The sequence below is a fragment of the Ambystoma mexicanum genome, chromosome 2q (assembly GCF_040938575.1).
Source record: "Ambystoma mexicanum isolate Mex_15411 chromosome 2q, UKY_AmexF1_1, whole genome shotgun sequence".
In the NCBI taxonomy this organism is placed as follows: domain Eukaryota; kingdom Metazoa; phylum Chordata; class Amphibia; order Caudata; family Ambystomatidae; genus Ambystoma; species Ambystoma mexicanum.
Genome location: NC_090924.1, coordinates 128,736,491 through 128,753,276, shown reverse-complemented (window position 1 = coordinate 128,753,276; position 16,786 = coordinate 128,736,491). Strand labels below are relative to the sequence as shown.

At 47.4% G+C, this 16,786-nt stretch overlaps 12 non-coding genes across 12 annotated transcripts; all 12 read right to left on the bottom strand.

Annotated features, from left to right (window-relative positions):
• Positions 1–412: 412 nt before the first annotated feature.
• On the bottom strand, positions 413–485 carry TRNAV-CAC (transfer RNA valine (anticodon CAC)). Its single transcript has one exon. It is a non-coding gene; the product is annotated as a tRNA-Val (tRNA).
• Positions 486–905: 420 nt separating this feature from the next.
• On the bottom strand, positions 906–977 carry TRNAP-UGG (transfer RNA proline (anticodon UGG)). The gene has a single exon. It is a non-coding gene; the product is annotated as a tRNA-Pro (tRNA).
• Positions 978–2,292: 1,315 nt separating this feature from the next.
• Positions 2,293–2,365, bottom strand: TRNAV-CAC (transfer RNA valine (anticodon CAC)). Its single transcript has one exon. It is a non-coding gene; the product is annotated as a tRNA-Val (tRNA).
• Positions 2,366–2,785: 420 nt separating this feature from the next.
• TRNAP-UGG (transfer RNA proline (anticodon UGG)) lies at positions 2,786–2,857 on the bottom strand. Its single transcript has one exon. It is a non-coding gene; the product is annotated as a tRNA-Pro (tRNA).
• A 1,319-nt stretch (positions 2,858–4,176) lies between these two features.
• TRNAV-CAC (transfer RNA valine (anticodon CAC)) lies at positions 4,177–4,249 on the bottom strand. The gene has a single exon. It is a non-coding gene; the product is annotated as a tRNA-Val (tRNA).
• A 420-nt stretch (positions 4,250–4,669) lies between these two features.
• Positions 4,670–4,741, bottom strand: TRNAP-UGG (transfer RNA proline (anticodon UGG)). The gene has a single exon. It is a non-coding gene; the product is annotated as a tRNA-Pro (tRNA).
• A 1,303-nt stretch (positions 4,742–6,044) lies between these two features.
• Positions 6,045–6,117, bottom strand: TRNAV-CAC (transfer RNA valine (anticodon CAC)). Its single transcript has one exon. It is a non-coding gene; the product is annotated as a tRNA-Val (tRNA).
• A 1,802-nt stretch (positions 6,118–7,919) lies between these two features.
• On the bottom strand, positions 7,920–7,992 carry TRNAV-CAC (transfer RNA valine (anticodon CAC)). Its single transcript has one exon. It is a non-coding gene; the product is annotated as a tRNA-Val (tRNA).
• Positions 7,993–9,799: 1,807 nt separating this feature from the next.
• TRNAV-CAC (transfer RNA valine (anticodon CAC)) lies at positions 9,800–9,872 on the bottom strand. Its single transcript has one exon. It is a non-coding gene; the product is annotated as a tRNA-Val (tRNA).
• A 420-nt stretch (positions 9,873–10,292) lies between these two features.
• Positions 10,293–10,364, bottom strand: TRNAP-UGG (transfer RNA proline (anticodon UGG)). The gene has a single exon. It is a non-coding gene; the product is annotated as a tRNA-Pro (tRNA).
• A 5,023-nt stretch (positions 10,365–15,387) lies between these two features.
• TRNAV-CAC (transfer RNA valine (anticodon CAC)) lies at positions 15,388–15,460 on the bottom strand. Its single transcript has one exon. It is a non-coding gene; the product is annotated as a tRNA-Val (tRNA).
• A 420-nt stretch (positions 15,461–15,880) lies between these two features.
• Positions 15,881–15,952, bottom strand: TRNAP-UGG (transfer RNA proline (anticodon UGG)). The gene has a single exon. It is a non-coding gene; the product is annotated as a tRNA-Pro (tRNA).
• Positions 15,953–16,786: the final 834 nt, after the last annotated feature.

Here is a 16,786-nt window from a genome sequence, read left to right as displayed (position 1 = left end):
ACTGTACCGGCAAGTGCATTTCTTACAACTGGTAATCCCTCAGAACACAGAAATGAAGAAGCTGTATATGAAAATGTATTATTTCTTTGGTACACTAACCTATGTAACTAATATGGACCATTTCAGAGGACGGAGCGGACCCAACTGTGATCCCAGAGACCCAAATACCCAGCAGTAGGGAAAATAAATCCTCTCTGTGCTCTGCAACATTACATACACAAAATGCAAGCGCGTGCATTTTTTTATTGGCCCCATATACAGAATACATGTGAGGATGCTTGCCTTCCCAGTGTATTTCTCAAGCTCTTGAGAGCATATGCTATTTCCATGGGAACGCAAATAAGTTCATACTTTACATTTGTGTGTGACAAAAGGGGAAAAAAACTATTTTGTGTAAAATGCCAGCAGAGAGTGTTTCTGCCCGGTCTCGAACCGGGGACCTTTCGCGTGTGAGGCGAACGTGATAACCACTACACTACAGAAACAGCTGCTTGCTCACCTTTGTAGGGACTGGGAGAACAGGTGCAAAGGGCAGTGCAAGTGGACCTGCTTAAAGACTAATCAAATGCCTTGCGCCTGAAGCTCACACAATCCAGCCTAAAACATACGTCCTATCAAGCATGCGCACATATACAAGTATGCCAGCTGAGGGCCTATGCAGCGTACAGAGGGAAGGACATATTTCCACTTTGAGATCGGACGGCCAAAACTCACAAGCAAATCAAGGAATGTTACTGAGAGCTAACAGAGAACACAAAGTGCTTGTCGCAAGGACATGGCACGCAAAGAGGTTCAGGAAGTGAATTGTTCATCGACTACTGCTTACCGAGAAAACCAGAGAGTCTGTCCAATGAAAATAACATTGAAAAAACAAAAAAAAGGAGCTCAAGTTAACCACCTTGATTGGGCTCGTCCGGGATTTGAACCCGGGACCTCTCGCACCCAAAGCGAGAATCATACCCCTAGACCAACGAGCCACGGTCCTTTGAGCATTTGACGGAATTGTCCTCAGCGTTTGCACCCCCCTTAGGATTCGAGGCCAAGAATGCCTATTCCTGAAGTTTGTTCCTGCCGCTGAAAGCCTTGTCGGTGTATGAGCCAAATGAATGCCCCAGTCGGCACGCTCTGACTGTCTTCACAGGTCTCCTCCTCATCCCGAAGGTTGGTGGCCCATTGACATCAGGGTGGAAGGTGCTTGCGATACACTGTTCCTTCCTTCCTTCCTTCCTTCCTTTATTCCTCTTATGCTGTTTATGTAATAAGAGGGGACGATACACAGAAGAGAGAAAGTGGCCCAACACACTAGACTAGCAGTCTTCTGATCAATCTGCAGCTGGCAAGGTGGGGGAGAGCCTTTATTTTGCACCTGCTGGGATCTGCATTGGCAGAAGCTCTGAGGGCTGGGCCTTTCCTTTTGCCTGTAAAAACAAAAAGCAGCCCTCCTCCCTCCAGCCCTGAGAGCATGGGCGTGACACTGGAAAAAGCAGCATCTCCCCTTTGGTAAAGATGACCATTGCACAGCTGCTCACTCAGAGCTCGATCGTGCTCGATCAGGCGAGATATATTTAGGTCACCAGCAAAGTCTGTTCTCTTTTCTTGCGTAGGGTGAGCATTCACAGAGCCCAGCTTCGTTGACAAGAGTGCAAAAGGTGTATACTAAAAGCTTTCTGCTTTACTTGAGCGCCATGGCCGTTATTATATTTTGGCTGCTCCAAGCAATCTCTGTCCAGCCGATGCAAATTTCCAGCTCAAATTTTCCCAGCACTCAAAAAGTCCCTCCTCCCGCCAGCTCTGCTTTCAGGAAGTTCAGCAGAAGCAGTCCAACTTCTGTTCCCACTTCAGAGGAAAAGCTTTCTCGGGCCAGAGAAAGCCAGGGAATCACTGTACCGGCAAGTGCATTTCTTACAACTGGTAATCCCTCAGAACACAGAAATGAAGAAGCTGTATATGAAAATGTATTATTTCTTTGGTACACTAACCTATGTAACTAATATGGACCATTTCAGAGGACGGAGCGGACCCAACTGTGATCCCAGAGACCCAAATACCCAGCAGTAGGGAAAATAAATCCTCTCTGTGCTCTGCAACATTACATACACAAAATGCAAGCGCGTGCATTTTTTTATTGGCCCCATATACAGAATACATGTGAGGATGCTTGCCTTCCCAGTGTATTTCTCAAGCTCTTGAGAGCATATGCTATTTCCATGGGAACGCAAATAAGTTCATACTTTACATTTGTGTGTGACAAAAGGGGAAAAAAACTATTTTGTGTAAAATGCCAGCAGAGAGTGTTTCTGCCCGGTCTCGAACCGGGGACCTTTCGCGTGTGAGGCGAACGTGATAACCACTACACTACAGAAATAGCTGCTTGCTCACCTTTGTAGGGACTGGGAGAACAGGTGCAAAGGGCAGTGCAAGTGGACCTGCTTAAAGACTAATCAAATGCCTTGCGCCTGAAGCTCACACAATCCAGCCTAAAACATACGTCCTATCAAGCATGCGCACATATACAAGTATGCCAGCTGAGGGCCTATGCAGCGTACAGAGGGAAGGACATATTTCCACTTTGAGATCGGACGGCCAAAACTCACAAGCAAATCAAGGAATGTTACTGAGAGCTAACAGAGAACACAAAGTGCTTGTCGCAAGGACATGGCACGCAAAGAGGTTCAGGAAGTGAATTGTTCATCGACTACTGCTTACCGAGAAAACCAGAGAGTCTGTCCAATGAAAATAACATTGAAAAAACTAAAAAAAGGAGCTCAAGTTAACCACCTTGATTGGGCTCGTCCGGGATTTGAACCCGGGACCTCTCGCACCCAAAGCGAGAATCATACCCCTAGACCAACGAGCCACGGTCCTTTGAGCATTTGACGGAATTGTCCTCAGCGTTTGCACCCCCCTTAGGATTCGAGGCCAAGAATGCCTATTCCTGAAGTTTGTTCCTGCCGCTGAAAGCCTTGTCGGTGTATGAGCCAAATGAATGCCCCAGTCGGCACGCTCTGACTGTCTTCACAGGTCTCCTCCTCATCCCGAAGGTTGGTGGCCCATTGACATCAGGGTGGAAGGTGCTTGCGATACACTGTTCCTTCCTTCCTTCCTTCCTTCCTTCCTTTATTCCTCTTATGCTGTTTATGTAATAAGAGGGGACGATACACAGAAGAGAGAAAGTGGCCCAACACACTAGACTAGCAGTCTTCTGATCAATCTGCAGCTGGCAAGGTGGGGGAGAGCCTTTATTTTGCACCTGCTGGGATCTGCATTGGCAGAAGCTCTGAGGGCTGGGCCTTTCCTTTTGCCTGTAAAAACAAAAAGCAGCCCTCCTCCCTCCAGCCCTGAGAGCATGGGCGTGACACTGGAAAAAGCAGCATCTCCCCTTTGGTAAAGATGACCATTGCACAGCTGCTCACTCAGAGCTCGATCGTGCTCGATCAGGCGAGATATATTTAGGTCACCAGCAAAGTCTGTTCTCTTTTCTTGCGTAGGGTGAGCATTCACAGAGCCCAGCTTCGTTGACAAGAGTGCAAAAGGTGTATACTAAAAGCTTTCTGCTTTACTTGAGCGCCATGGCCGTTATTATATTTTGGCTGCTCCAAGCAATCTCTGTCCAGCCGATGCAAATTTCCAGCTCAAATTTTCCCAGCACTCAAAAAGTCCCTCCTCCCGCCAGCTCTGCTTTCAGGAAGTTCAGCAGAAGCAGTCCAACTTCTGTTCCCACTTCAGAGGAAAAGCTTTCTCGGGCCAGAGAAAGCCAGGGAATCACTGTACCGGCAAGTGCATTTCTTACAACTGGTAATCCCTCAGAACACAGAAATGAAGAAGCTGTATATGAAAATGTATTATTTCTTTGGTACACTAACCTATGTAACTAATATGGACCATTTCAGAGGACGGAGCGGACCCAACTGTGATCCCAGAGACCCAAATACCCAGCAGTAGGGAAAATAAATCCTCTCTGTGCTCTGCAACATTACATACACAAAATGCAAGCGCGTGCATTTTTTTATTGGCCCCATATACAGAATACATGTGAGGATGCTTGCCTTCCCAGTGTATTTCTCAAGCTCTTGAGAGCATATGCTATTTCCATGGGAACGCAAATAAGTTCATACTTTACATTTGTGTGTGACAAAAGGGGAAAAAAACTATTTTGTGTAAAATGCCAGCAGAGAGTGTTTCTGCCCGGTCTCGAACCGGGGACCTTTCGCGTGTGAGGCGAACGTGATAACCACTACACTACAGAAACAGCTGCTTGCTCACCTTTGTAGGGACTGGGAGAACAGGTGCAAAGGGCAGTGCAAGTGGACCTGCTTAAAGACTAATCAAATGCCTTGCGCCTGAAGCTCACACAATCCAGCCTAAAACATACGTCCTATCAAGCATGCGCACATATACAAGTATGCCAGCTGAGGGCCTATGCAGCGTACAGAGGGAAGGACATATTTCCACTTTGAGATCGGACGGCCAAAACTCACAAGCAAATCAAGGAATGTTACTGAGAGCTAACAGAGAACACAAAGTGCTTGTCGCAAGGACATGGCACGCAAAGAGGTTCAGGAAGTGAATTGTTCATCGACTACTGCTTACCGAGAAAACCAGAGAGTCTGTCCAATGAAAATAACATTGAAAAAACAAAAAAAAGGAGCTCAAGTTAACCACCTTGATTGGGCTCGTCCGGGATTTGAACCCGGGACCTCTCGCACCCAAAGCGAGAATCATACCCCTAGACCAACGAGCCACGGTCCTTTGAGCATTTGACGGAATTGTCCTCAGCGTTTGCACCCCCCTTAGGATTCGAGGCCAAGAATGCCTATTCCTGAAGTTTGTTCCTGCCGCTGAAAGCCTTGTCGGTGTATGAGCCAAATGAATGCCCCAGTCGGCACGCTCTGACTGTCTTCACAGGTCTCCTCCTCATCCCGAAGGTTGGTGGCCCATTGACATCAGGGCGGAAGGTGCTTGCGATACACTGTTCCTTCCTTCCTTTATTCCTCTTATGCTGTTTATGTAATAAGAGGGGACGATACACAGAAGAGAGAAAGTGGCCCAACACACTAGACTAGCAGTCTTCTGATCAATCTGCAGCTGGCAAGGTGGGGAAGAGCCTTTATTTTGCACCTGCTGGGATCTGCATTGGCAGAAGCTCTGAGGGCTGGGCCTTTCCTTTTGCCTGTAAAAACAAAAAGCAGCCCTCCTCCCTCCAGCCCTGAGAGCATGGGCGTGACACTGGAAAAAGCAGCATCTCCCCTTTGGTAAAGATGACCATTGCACAGCTTCTCACTCAGAGCTCGATCGTGCTCGATCAGGCGAGATATATTTAGGTCACCAGCAAAGTCTGTTCTCTTTTCTTGCGTAGGGTGAGCATTCACAGAGCCCAGCTTCGTTGACAAGAGTGCAAAAGGTGTATACTAAAAGCTTTCTGCTTTACTTGAGCGCCATGGCCGTTATTATATTTTGGCTGCTCCAAGCAATCTCTGTCCAGCCGATGCGAATTTCCAGCTCAAATTTTCCCAGCACTCAAAAAGTCCCTCCTCCCGCCAGCTCTGCTTTCAGGAAGTTCAGCAGAAGCAGTCCAACTTCTGTTCCCACTTCAGAGGAAAAGCTTTCTCGGGCCAGAGAAAGCCAGGGAATCACTGTACCGGCAAGTGCATTTCTTACAACTGGTAATCCCTCAGAACACAGAAATGAAGAAGCTGTATATGAAAATGTATTATTTCTTTGGTACACTAACCTATGTAACTAATATGGACCATTTCAGAGGACGGAGCGGACCCAACTGTGATCCCAGAGACCCAAATACCCAGCAGTAGGGAAAATAAATCCTCTCTGTGCTCTGCAACATTACATACACAAAATGCAAGCGCGTGCATTTTTTTATTGGCCCCATATACAGAATACATGTGAGGATGCTTGCCTTCCCAGTGTATTTCTCAAGCTCTTGAGAGCATATGCTATTTCCATGGGAACGCAAATAAGTTCATACTTTACATTTGTGTGTGACAAAAGGGGAAAAAAACTATTTTGTGTAAAATGCCAGCAGAGAGTGCTTCTGCCCGGTCTCGAACCGGGGACCTTTCGCGTGTGAGGCGAACGTGATAACCACTACACTACAGAAACAGCTGCTTGCTCACCTTTGTAGGGACTGGGAGAACAGGTGCAAAGGGCAGTGCAAGTGGACCTGCTTAAAGACTAATCAAATGCCTTGCGCCTGAAGCTCACACAATCCAGCCTAAAACATACGTCCTATCAAGCATGCGCACATATACAAGTATGCCAGCTGAGGGCCTATGCAGCGTACAGAGGGAAGGACATATTTCCACTTTGAGATCGGACGGCCAAAACTCACAAGCAAATCAAGGAATGTTACTGAGAGCTAACAGAGAACACAAAGTGCTTGTCGCAAGGACATGGCACGCAAAGAGGTTCAGGAAGTGAATTGTTCATCGACTACTGCTTACCGAGAAAACCAGAGAGTCTGTCCAATGAAAATAACATTGAAAAAACAAAAAAAAGGAGCTCAAGTTAACCACCTTGATTGGGCTCGTCCGGGATTTGAACCCAGGACGCACCCAAAGCGAGAATCATACCCCTAGACCAACGAGCCACGGTCCTTTGAGCATTTGACGGAATTGTCCTCAGCGTTTGCACCCCCCTTAGGATTCGAGGCCAAGAATGCCTATTCCTGAAGTTTGTTCCTGCCGCTGAAAGCCTTGTCGGTGTATGAGCCAAATGAATGCCCCAGTCGGCACGCTCTGACTGTCTTCACAGGTCTCCTCCTCATCCCGAAGGTTGGTGGCCCATTGACATCAGGGTGGAAGGTGCTTGCGATACACTGTTCCTTCCTTCCTTCCTTCCTTCCTTTATTCCTCTTATGCTGTTTATGTAATAAGAGGGGACGATACACAGAAGAGAGAAAGTGGCCCAACACACTAGACTAGCAGTCTTCTGATCAATCTGCAGCTGGCAAGGTGGGGGAGAGCCTTTATTTTGCACCTGCTGGGATCTGCATTGGCAGAAGCTCTGAGGGCTGGGCCTTTCCTTTTGCCTGTAAAAACAAAAGGCAGCCCTCCTCCCTCCAGCCCTGAGAGCATGGGCGTGACACTGGAAAAAGCAGCATCTCCCCTTTGGTAAAGATGACCATTGCACAGCTGCTCACTCAGAGCTCGATCGTGCTCGATCAGGCGAGATATATTTAGGTCACCAGCAAAGTCTGTTCTCTTTTCTTGCGTAGGGTGAGCATTCACAGAGCCCAGCTTCGTTGACAAGAGTGCAAAAGGTGTATACTAAAAGCTTTCTGCTTTACTTGAGCGCCATGGCCGTTATTATATTTTGGCTGCTCCAAGCAATCTCTGTCCAGCCGATGCAAATTTCCAGCTCAAATTTTCCCAGCACTCAAAAAGTCCCTCCTCCCGCCAGCTCTGCTTTCAGGAAGTTCAGCAGAAGCAGTCCAACTTCTGTTCCCACTTCAGAGGAAAAGCTTTCTCGGGCCAGAGAAAGCCAGGGAATCACTGTACCGGCAAGTGCATTTCTTACAACTGGTAATCCCTCAGAACACAGAAATGAAGAAGCTGTATATGAAAATGTATTATTTCTTTGGTACACTAACCTATGTAACTAATATGGACCATTTCAGAGGACGGAGCGGACCCAACTGTGATCCCAGAGACCCAAATACCCAGCAGTAGGGAAAATAAATCCTCTCTGTGCTCTGCAACATTACATACACAAAATGCAAGCGCGTGCATTTTTTTATTGGCCCCATATACAGAATACATGTGAGGATGCTTGCCTTCCCAGTGTATTTCTCAAGCTCTTGAGAGCATATGCTATTTCCATGGGAACGCAAATAAGTTCATACTTTACATTTGTGTGTGACAAAAGGGGAAAAAAACTATTTTGTGTAAAATGCCAGCAGAGAGTGTTTCTGCCCGGTCTCGAACCGGGGACCTTTCGCGTGTGAGGCGAACGTGATAACCACTACACTACAGAAACAGCTGCTTGCTCACCTTTGTAGGGACTGGGAGAACAGGTGCAAAGGGCAGTGCAAGTGGACCTGCTTAAAGACTAATCAAATGCCTTGCGCCTGAAGCTCACACAATCCAGCCTAAAACATACGTCCTATCAAGCATGCGCACATATACAAGTATGCCAGCTGAGGGCCTATGCAGCGTACAGAGGGAAGGACATATTTCCACTTTGAGATCGGACGGCCAAAACTCACAAGCAAATCAAGGAATGTTACTGAGAGCTAACAGAGAACACAAAGTGCTTGTCGCAAGGACATGGCACGCAAAGAGGTTCAGGAAGTGAATTGTTCATCGACTACTGCTTACCGAGAAAACCAGAGAGTCTGTCCAATGAAAATAACATTGAAAAAACAAAAAAAAGGAGCTCAAGTTAACCACCTTGATTGGGCTCGTCCGGGATTTGAACCCAGGACCTCTCGCACCCAAAGTGAGAATCATACCCCTAGACCAACGAGCCACGGTCCTTTGAGCATTTGACGGAATTGTCCTCAGCGTTTGCACCCCCCTTAGGATTCGAGGCCAAGAATGCCTATTCCTGAAGTTTGTTCCTGCCGCTGAAAGCCTTGTCGGTGTATGAGCCAAATGAATGCCCCAGTCGGCACGCTCTGACTGTCTTCACAGGTCTCCTCCTCATCCCGAAGGTTGGTGGCCCATTGACATCAGGGTGGAAGGTGCTTGCGATACACTGTTCCTTCCTTCCTTCCTTCCTTCCTTTATTCCTCTTATGCTGTTTATGTAATAAGAGGGGACGATACACAGAAGAGAGAAAGTGGCCCAACACACTAGACTAGCAGTCTTCTGATCAATCTGCAGCTGGCAAGGTGGGGGAGAGCCTTTATTTTGCACCTGCTGGGATCTGCATTGGCAGAAGCTCTGAGGGCTGGGCCTTTCCTTTTGCCTGTAAAAACAAAAAGCAGCCCTCCTCCCTCCAGCCCTGAGAGCATGGGCGTGACACTGGAAAAAGCAGCATCTCCCCTTTGGTAAAGATGACCATTGCACAGCTGCTCACTCAGAGCTCGATCGTGCTCGATCAGGCGAGATATATTTAGGTCACCAGCAAAGTCTGTTCTCTTTTCTTGCGTAGGGTGAGCATTCACAGAGCCCAGCTTCGTTGACAAGAGTGCAAAAGGTGTATACTAAAAGCTTTCTGCTTTACTTGAGCGCCATGGCCGTTATTATATTTTGGCTGCTCCAAGCAATCTCTGTCCAGCCGATGCAAATTTCCAGCTCAAATTTTCCCAGCACTCAAAAAGTCCCTCCTCCCGCCAGCTCTGCTTTCAGGAAGTTCAGCAGAAGCAGTCCAACTTCTGTTCCCACTTCAGAGGAAAAGCTTTCTCGGGCCAGAGAAAGCCAGGGAATCACTGTACCGGCAAGTGCATTTCTTACAACTGGTAATCCCTCAGAACACAGAAATGAAGAAGCTGTATATGAAAATGTATTATTTCTTTGGTACACTAACCTATGTAACTAATATGGACCATTTCAGAGGACGGAGCGGACCCAACTGTGATCCCAGAGACCCAAATACCCAGCAGTAGGGAAAATAAATCCTCTCTGTGCTCTGCAACATTACATACACAAAATGCAAGCGCGTGCATTTTTTTATTGGCCCCATATACAGAATACATGTGAGGATGCTTGCCTTCCCAGTGTATTTCTCAAGCTCTTGAGAGCATATGCTATTTCCATGGGAACGCAAATAAGTTCATACTTTACATTTGTGTGTGACAAAAGGGGAAAAAAACTATTTTGTGTAAAATGCCAGCAGAGAGTGTTTCTGCCCGGTCTCGAACCGGGGACCTTTCGCGTGTGAGGCGAACGTGATAACCACTACACTACAGAAACATCTGCTTGCTCACCTTTGTAGGGACTGGGAGAACAGGTGCAAAGGGCAGTGCAAGTGGACCTGCTTAAAGACTAATCAAATGCCTTGCGCCTGAAGCTCACACAATCCAGCCTAAAACATACGTCCTATCAAGCATGCGCACATATACAAGTATGCCAGCTGAGGGCCTATGCAGCGTACAGAGGGAAGGACATATTTCCACTTTGAGATCGGACGGCCAAAACTCACAAGCAAATCAAGGAATGTTACTGAGAGCTAACAGAGAACACAAAGTGCTTGTCGCAAGGACATGGCACGCAAAGAGGTTCAGGAAGTGAATTGTTCATCGACTACTGCTTACCGAGAAAACCAGAGAGTCTGTCCAATGAAAATAACATTGAAAAAACAAAAAAAAGGAGCTCAAGTTAACCACCTTGATTGGGCTCGTCCGGGATTTGAACCCAGGACCTCTCGCACCCAAAGCGAGAATCATACCCCTAGACCAACGAGCCACGGTCCTTTGAGCATTTGACGGAATTGTCCTCAGCGTTTGCACCCCCCTTAGGATTCGAGGCCAAGAATGCCTATTCCTGAAGTTTGTTCCTGCCGCTGAAAGCCTTGTCGGTGTATGAGCCAAATGAATGCCCCAGTCGGCACGCTCTGACTGTCTTCACAGGTCTCCTCCTCATCCCGAAGGTTGGTGGCCCATTGACATCAGGGTGGAAGGTGCTTGCGATACACTGTTCCTTCCTTCCTTCCTTCCTTCCTTCCTTTATTCCTCTTATGCTGTTTATGTAATAAGAGGGGACGATACACAGAAGAGAGAAAGTGGCCCAACACACTAGACTAGCAGTCTTCTGATCAATCTGCAGCTGGCAAGGTGGGGGAGAGCCTTTATTTTGCACCTGCTGGGATCTGCATTGGCAGAAGCTCTGAGGGCTGGGCCTTTCCTTTTGCCTGTAAAAACAAAAAGCAGCCCTCCTCCCTCCAGCCCTGAGAGCATGGGCGTGACACTGGAAAAAGCAGCATCTCCCCTTTGGTAAAGATGACCATTGCACAGCTGCTCACTCAGAGCTCGATCGTGCTCGATCAGGCGAGATATATTTAGGTCACCAGCAAAGTCTGTTCTCTTTTCTTGCGTAGGGTGAGCATTCACAGAGCCCAGCTTCGTTGACAAGAGTGCAAAAGGTGTATACTAAAAGCTTTCTGCTTTACTTGAGCGCCATGGCCGTTATTATATTTTGGCTGCTCCAAGCAATCTCTGTCCAGCCGATGCAAATTTCCAGCTCAAATTTTCCCAGCACTCAAAAAGTCCCTCCTCCCGCCAGCTCTGCTTTCAGGAAGTTCAGCAGAAGCAGTCCAACTTCTGTTCCCACTTCAGAGGAAAAGCTTTCTCGGGCCAGAGAAAGCCAGGGAATCACTGTACCGGCAAGTGCATTTCTTACAACTGGTAATCCCTCAGAACACAGAAATGAAGAAGCTGTATATGAAAATGTATTATTTCTTTGGTACACTAACCTATGTAACTAATATGGACCATTTCAGAGGACGGAGCGGACCCAACTGTGATCCCAGAGACCCAAATACCCAGCAGTAGGGAAAATAAATCCTCTCTGTGCTCTGCAACATTACATACACAAAATGCAAGCGCGTGCATTTTTTTATTGGCCCCATATACAGAATACATGTGAGGATGCTTGCCTTCCCAGTGTATTTCTCAAGCTCTTGAGAGCATATGCTATTTCCATGGGAACGCAAATAAGTTCATACTTTACATTTGTGTGTGACAAAAGGGGAAAAAACTATTTTGTGTAAAATGCCAGCAGAGAGTGTTTCTGCCCGGTCTCGAACCGGGGACCTTTATAACCACTACACTACAGAAACAGCTGCTTGCTCACCTTTGTAGGGACTGGGAGAACAGGTGCAAAGGGCAGTGCAAGTGGACCTGCTTAAAGACTAATCAAATGCCTTGCGCCTGAAGCTCACACAATCCAGCCTAAAACATACGTCCTATCAAGCATGCGCACATATACAAGTATGCCAGCTGAGGGCCTATGCAGCGTACAGAGGGAAGGACATATTTCCACTTTGAGATCGGACGGCCAAAACTCACAAGCAAATCAAGGAATGTTACTGAGAGCTAACAGAGAACACAAAGTGCTTGTCGCAAGGACATGGCACGCAAAGAGGTTCAGGAAGTGAATTGTTCATCGACTACTGCTTACCGAGAAAACCAGAGAGTCTGTCCAATGAAAATAACATTGAAAAAACAAAAAAAAGGAGCTCAAGTTAACCACCTTGATTGGGCTCGTCCAGGATTTGAACCCGGGACTTCTCGCACCCAAAGCGAGAATCATACCCCTAGACCAACGAGCCACGGTCCTTTGAGCATTTGACGGAATTGTCCTCAGCGTTTGCACCCCCCTTAGGATTCGAGGCCAAGAATGCCTATTCCTGAAGTTTGTTCCTGCCGCTGAAAGCCTTGTCGGTGTATGAGCCAAATGAATGCCCCAGTCGGCACGCTCTGACTGTCTTCACAGGTCTCCTCCTCATCCCGAAGGTTGGTGGCCCATTGACATCAGGGTGGAAGGTGCTTGCGATACACTGTTCCTTCCTTCCTTCCTTCCTTCCTTTATTCCTCTTATGCTGTTTATGTAATAAGAGGGGACGATACACAGAAGAGAGAAAGTGGCCCAACACACTAGACTAGCAGTCTTCTGATCAATCTGCAGCTGGCAAGGTGGGGGAGAGCCTTTATTTTGCACCTGCTGGGATCTGCATTGGCAGAAGCTCTGAGGGCTGGGCCTTTCCTTTTGCCTGTAAAAACAAAAAGCAGCCCTCCTCTCTCCAGCCCTGAGAGCATGGGCGTGACACTGGAAAAAGCAGCATCTCCCCTTTGGTAAAGATGACCATTGCACAGCTGCTCACTCAGAGCTCGATCGTGCTCGATCAGGCGAGATATATTTAGGTCACCAGCAAAGTCTGTTCTCTTTTCTTGCGTAGGGTGAGCATTCACAGAGCCCAGCTTCGTTGACAAGAGTGCAAAAGGTGTATACTAAAAGCTTTCTGCTTTACTTGAGCGCCATGGCCGTTATTATATTTTGGCTGCTCCAAGCAATCTCTGTCCAGCCGATGCAAATTTCCAGCTCAAATTTTCCCAGCACTCAAAAAGTCCCTCCTCCCGCCAGCTCTGCTTTCAGGAAGTTCAGCAGAAGCAGTCCAACTTCTGTTCCCACTTCAGAGGAAAAGCTTTCTCGGGCCAGAGAAAGCCAGGGAATCACTGTACCGGCAAGTGCATTTCTTACAACTGGTAATCCCTCAGAACACAGAAATGAAGAAGCTGTATATGAAAATGTATTATTTCTTTGGTACACTAACCTATGTAACTAATATGGACCATTTCAGAGGACGGAGCGGACCCAACTGTGATCCCAGAGACCCAAATACCCAGCAGTAGGGAAAATAAATCCTCTCTGTGCTCTGCAACATTACATACACAAAATGCAAGCGCGTGCATTTTTTTATTGGCCCCATATACAGAATACATGTGAGGATGCTTGCCTTCCCAGTGTATTTCTCAAGCTCTTGAGAGCATATGCTATTTCCATGGGAACGCAAATAAGTTCATACTTTACATTTGTGTGTGACAAAAGGGGAAAAAAACTATTTTGTGTAAAATGCCAGCAGAGAGTGTTTCTGCCCGGTCTCGAACCGGGGACCTTTATAACCACTACACTACAGAAACAGCTGCTTGCTCACCTTTGTAGGGACTGGGAGAACAGGTGCAAAGGGCAGTGCAAGTGGACCTGCTTAAAGACTAATCAAATGCCTTGCGCCTGAAGCTCACACAATCCAGCCTAAAACATACGTCCTATCAAGCATGCGCACATATACAAGTATGCCAGCTGAGGGCCTATGCAGCGTACAGAGGGAAGGACATATTTCCACTTTGAGATCGGACGGCCAAAACTCACAAGCAAATCAAGGAATGTTACTGAGAGCTAACAGAGAACACAAAGTGCTTGTCGCAAGGACATGGCACGCAAAGAGGTTCAGGAAGTGAATTGTTCATCGACTACTGCTTACCGAGAAAACCAGAGAGTCTGTCCAATGAAAATAACATTGAAAAAACAAAAAAAAGGAGCTCAAGTTAACCACCTGATTTGAACCCGGGACCTCTCGCACCCAAAGCGAGAATCATACCCCTAGACCAACGAGCCACGGTCCTTTGAGCATTTGACGGAATTGTCCTCAGCGTTTGCACCCCCCTTAGGATTCGAGGCCAAGAATGCCTATTCCTGAAGTTTGTTCCTGCCGCTGAAAGCCTTGTCGGTGTATGAGCCAAATGAATGCCCCAGTCGGCACGCTCTGACTGTCTTCACAGGTCTCCTCTTCATCCCGAAGGTTGGTGGCCCATTGACATCAGGGTGGAAGGTGCTTGCGATACACTGTTCCTTCCTTCCTTCCTTCCTTCCTTTATTCCTCTTATGCTGTTTATGTAATAAGAGGGGACGATACACAGAAGAGAGAAAGTGGCCCAACACACTAGACTAGCAGTCTTCTGATCAATCTGCAGCTGGCAAGGTGGGGGAGAGCCTTTATTTTGCACCTGCTGGGATCTGCATTGGCAGAAGCTCTGAGGGCTGGGCCTTTCCTTTTGCCTGTAAAAACAAAAAGCAGCCCTCCTCCCTCCAGCCCTGAGAGCATGGGCGTGACACTGGAAAAAGCAGCATCTCCCCTTTGGTAAAGATGACCATTGCACAGCTGCTCACTCAGAGCTCGATCGTGCTCGATCAGGCGAGATATATTTAGGTCACCAGCAAAGTCTGTTCTCTTTTCTTGCGTAGGGTGAGCATTCACAGAGCCCAGATTCGTTGACAAGAGTGCAAAAGGTGTATACTAAAAGCTTTCTGCTTTACTTGAGCGCCATGGCCGTTATTATATTTTGGCTGCTCCAAGCAATCTCTGTCCAGCCGATGCAAATTTCCAGCTCAAATTTTCCCAGCACTCAAAAAGTCCCTCCTCCCGCCAGCTCTGCTTTCAGGAAGTTCAGCAGAAGCAGTCCAACTTCTGTTCCCACTTCAGAGGAAAAGCTTTCTCGGGCCAGAGAAAGCCAGGGAATCACTGTACCGGCAAGTGCATTTCTTACAACTGGTAATCCCTCAGAACACAGAAATGAAGAAGCTGTATATGAAAATGTATTATTTCTTTGGTACACTAACCTATGTAACTAATATGGACCATTTCAGAGGACGGAGCGGACCCAACTGTGATCCCAGAGACCCAAATACCCAGCAGTAGGGAAAATAAATCCTCTCTGTGCTCTGCAACATTACATACACAAAATGCAAGCGCGTGCATTTTTTTATTGGCCCCATATACAGAATACATGTGAGGATGCTTGCCTTCCCAGTGTATTTCTCAAGCTCTTGAGAGCATATGCTATTTCCATGGGAACGCAAATAAGTTCATACTTTACATTTGTGTGTGACAAAAGGGGAAAAAAACTATTTTGTGTAAAATGCCAGCAGAGAGTGTTTCTGCCCGGTCTCGAACCGGGGACCTTTCGCGTGTGAGGCGAACGTGATAACCACTACACTACAGAAACAGCTGCTTGCTCACCTTTGTAGGGACTGGGAGAACAGGTGCAAAGGGCAGTGCAAGTGGACCTGCTTAAAGACTTATCAAATGCCTTGCGCCTGAAGCTCACACAATCCAGCCTAAAACATACGTCCTATCAAGCATGCGCACATATACAAGTATGCCAGCTGAGGGCCTATGCAGCGTACAGAGGGAAGGACATATTTCCACTTTGAGATCGGACGGCCAAAACTCACAAGCAAATCAAGGAATGTTACTGAGAGCTAACAGAGAACACAAAGTGCTTGTCGCAAGGACATGGCACGCAAAGAGGTTCAGGAAGTGAATTGTTCATCGACTACTGCTTACCGAGAAAACCAGAGAGTCTGTCCAATGAAAATAACATTGAAAAAACAAAAAAAAGGAGCTCAAGTTAACCACCTTGATTGGGCTCGTCCGGGATTTGAACCCGGGACCTCTCGCACCCAAAGCAAGAATCATACCCCTAGACCAACGAGCCACGGTCCTTTGAGCATTTGACGGAATTGTCCTCAGCGTTTGCACCCCCCTTAGGATTCGAGGCCAAGAATGCCTATTCCTGAAGTTTGTTCCTGCCGCTGAAAGCCTTGTCGGTGTATGAGCCAAATGAATGCCCCAGTCGGCACGCTCTGACTGTCTTCACAGGTCTCCTCCTCATCCCGAAGGTTGGTGGCCCATTGACATCAGGGTGGAAGGTGCTTGCGATACACTGTTCCTTCCTTCCTTCCTTCCTTCCTTTATTCCTCTTATGCTGTTTATGTAATAAGAGGGGACGATACACAGAAGAGAGAAAGTGGCCCAACACACTAGACTAGCAGTCTTCTGATCAATCTGCAGCTGGCAAGGTGGGGGAGAGCCTTTATTTTGCACCTGCTGGGATCTGCATTGGCAGAAGCTCTGAGGGCTGGGCCTTTCCTTTTGCCTGTAAAAACAAAAAGCAGCCCTCCTCCCTCCAGCCCTGAGAGCATGGGCGTGACACTGGAAAAAGCAGCATCTCCCCTTTGGTAAAGATGACCATTGCACAGCTGCTCACTCAGAGCTCGATCGTGCTCGATCAGGCGAGATATATTTAGGTCACCAGCAAAGTCTGTTCTCTTTTCTTGCGTAGGGTGAGCATTCACAGAGCCCAGCTTCGTTGACAAGAGTGCAAAAGGTGTATACTAAAAGCTTTCTGCTTTACTTGAGCGCCATGGCCGTTATTATATTTTGGCTGCTCCAAGCAATCTCTGTCCAGCCGATGCAAATTTCCAGCTCAAATTTTCCCAGCACTCAAAAAGTCCCTCCTCCCGCCAGCTCTGCTTTCAGGAAGTTCAGC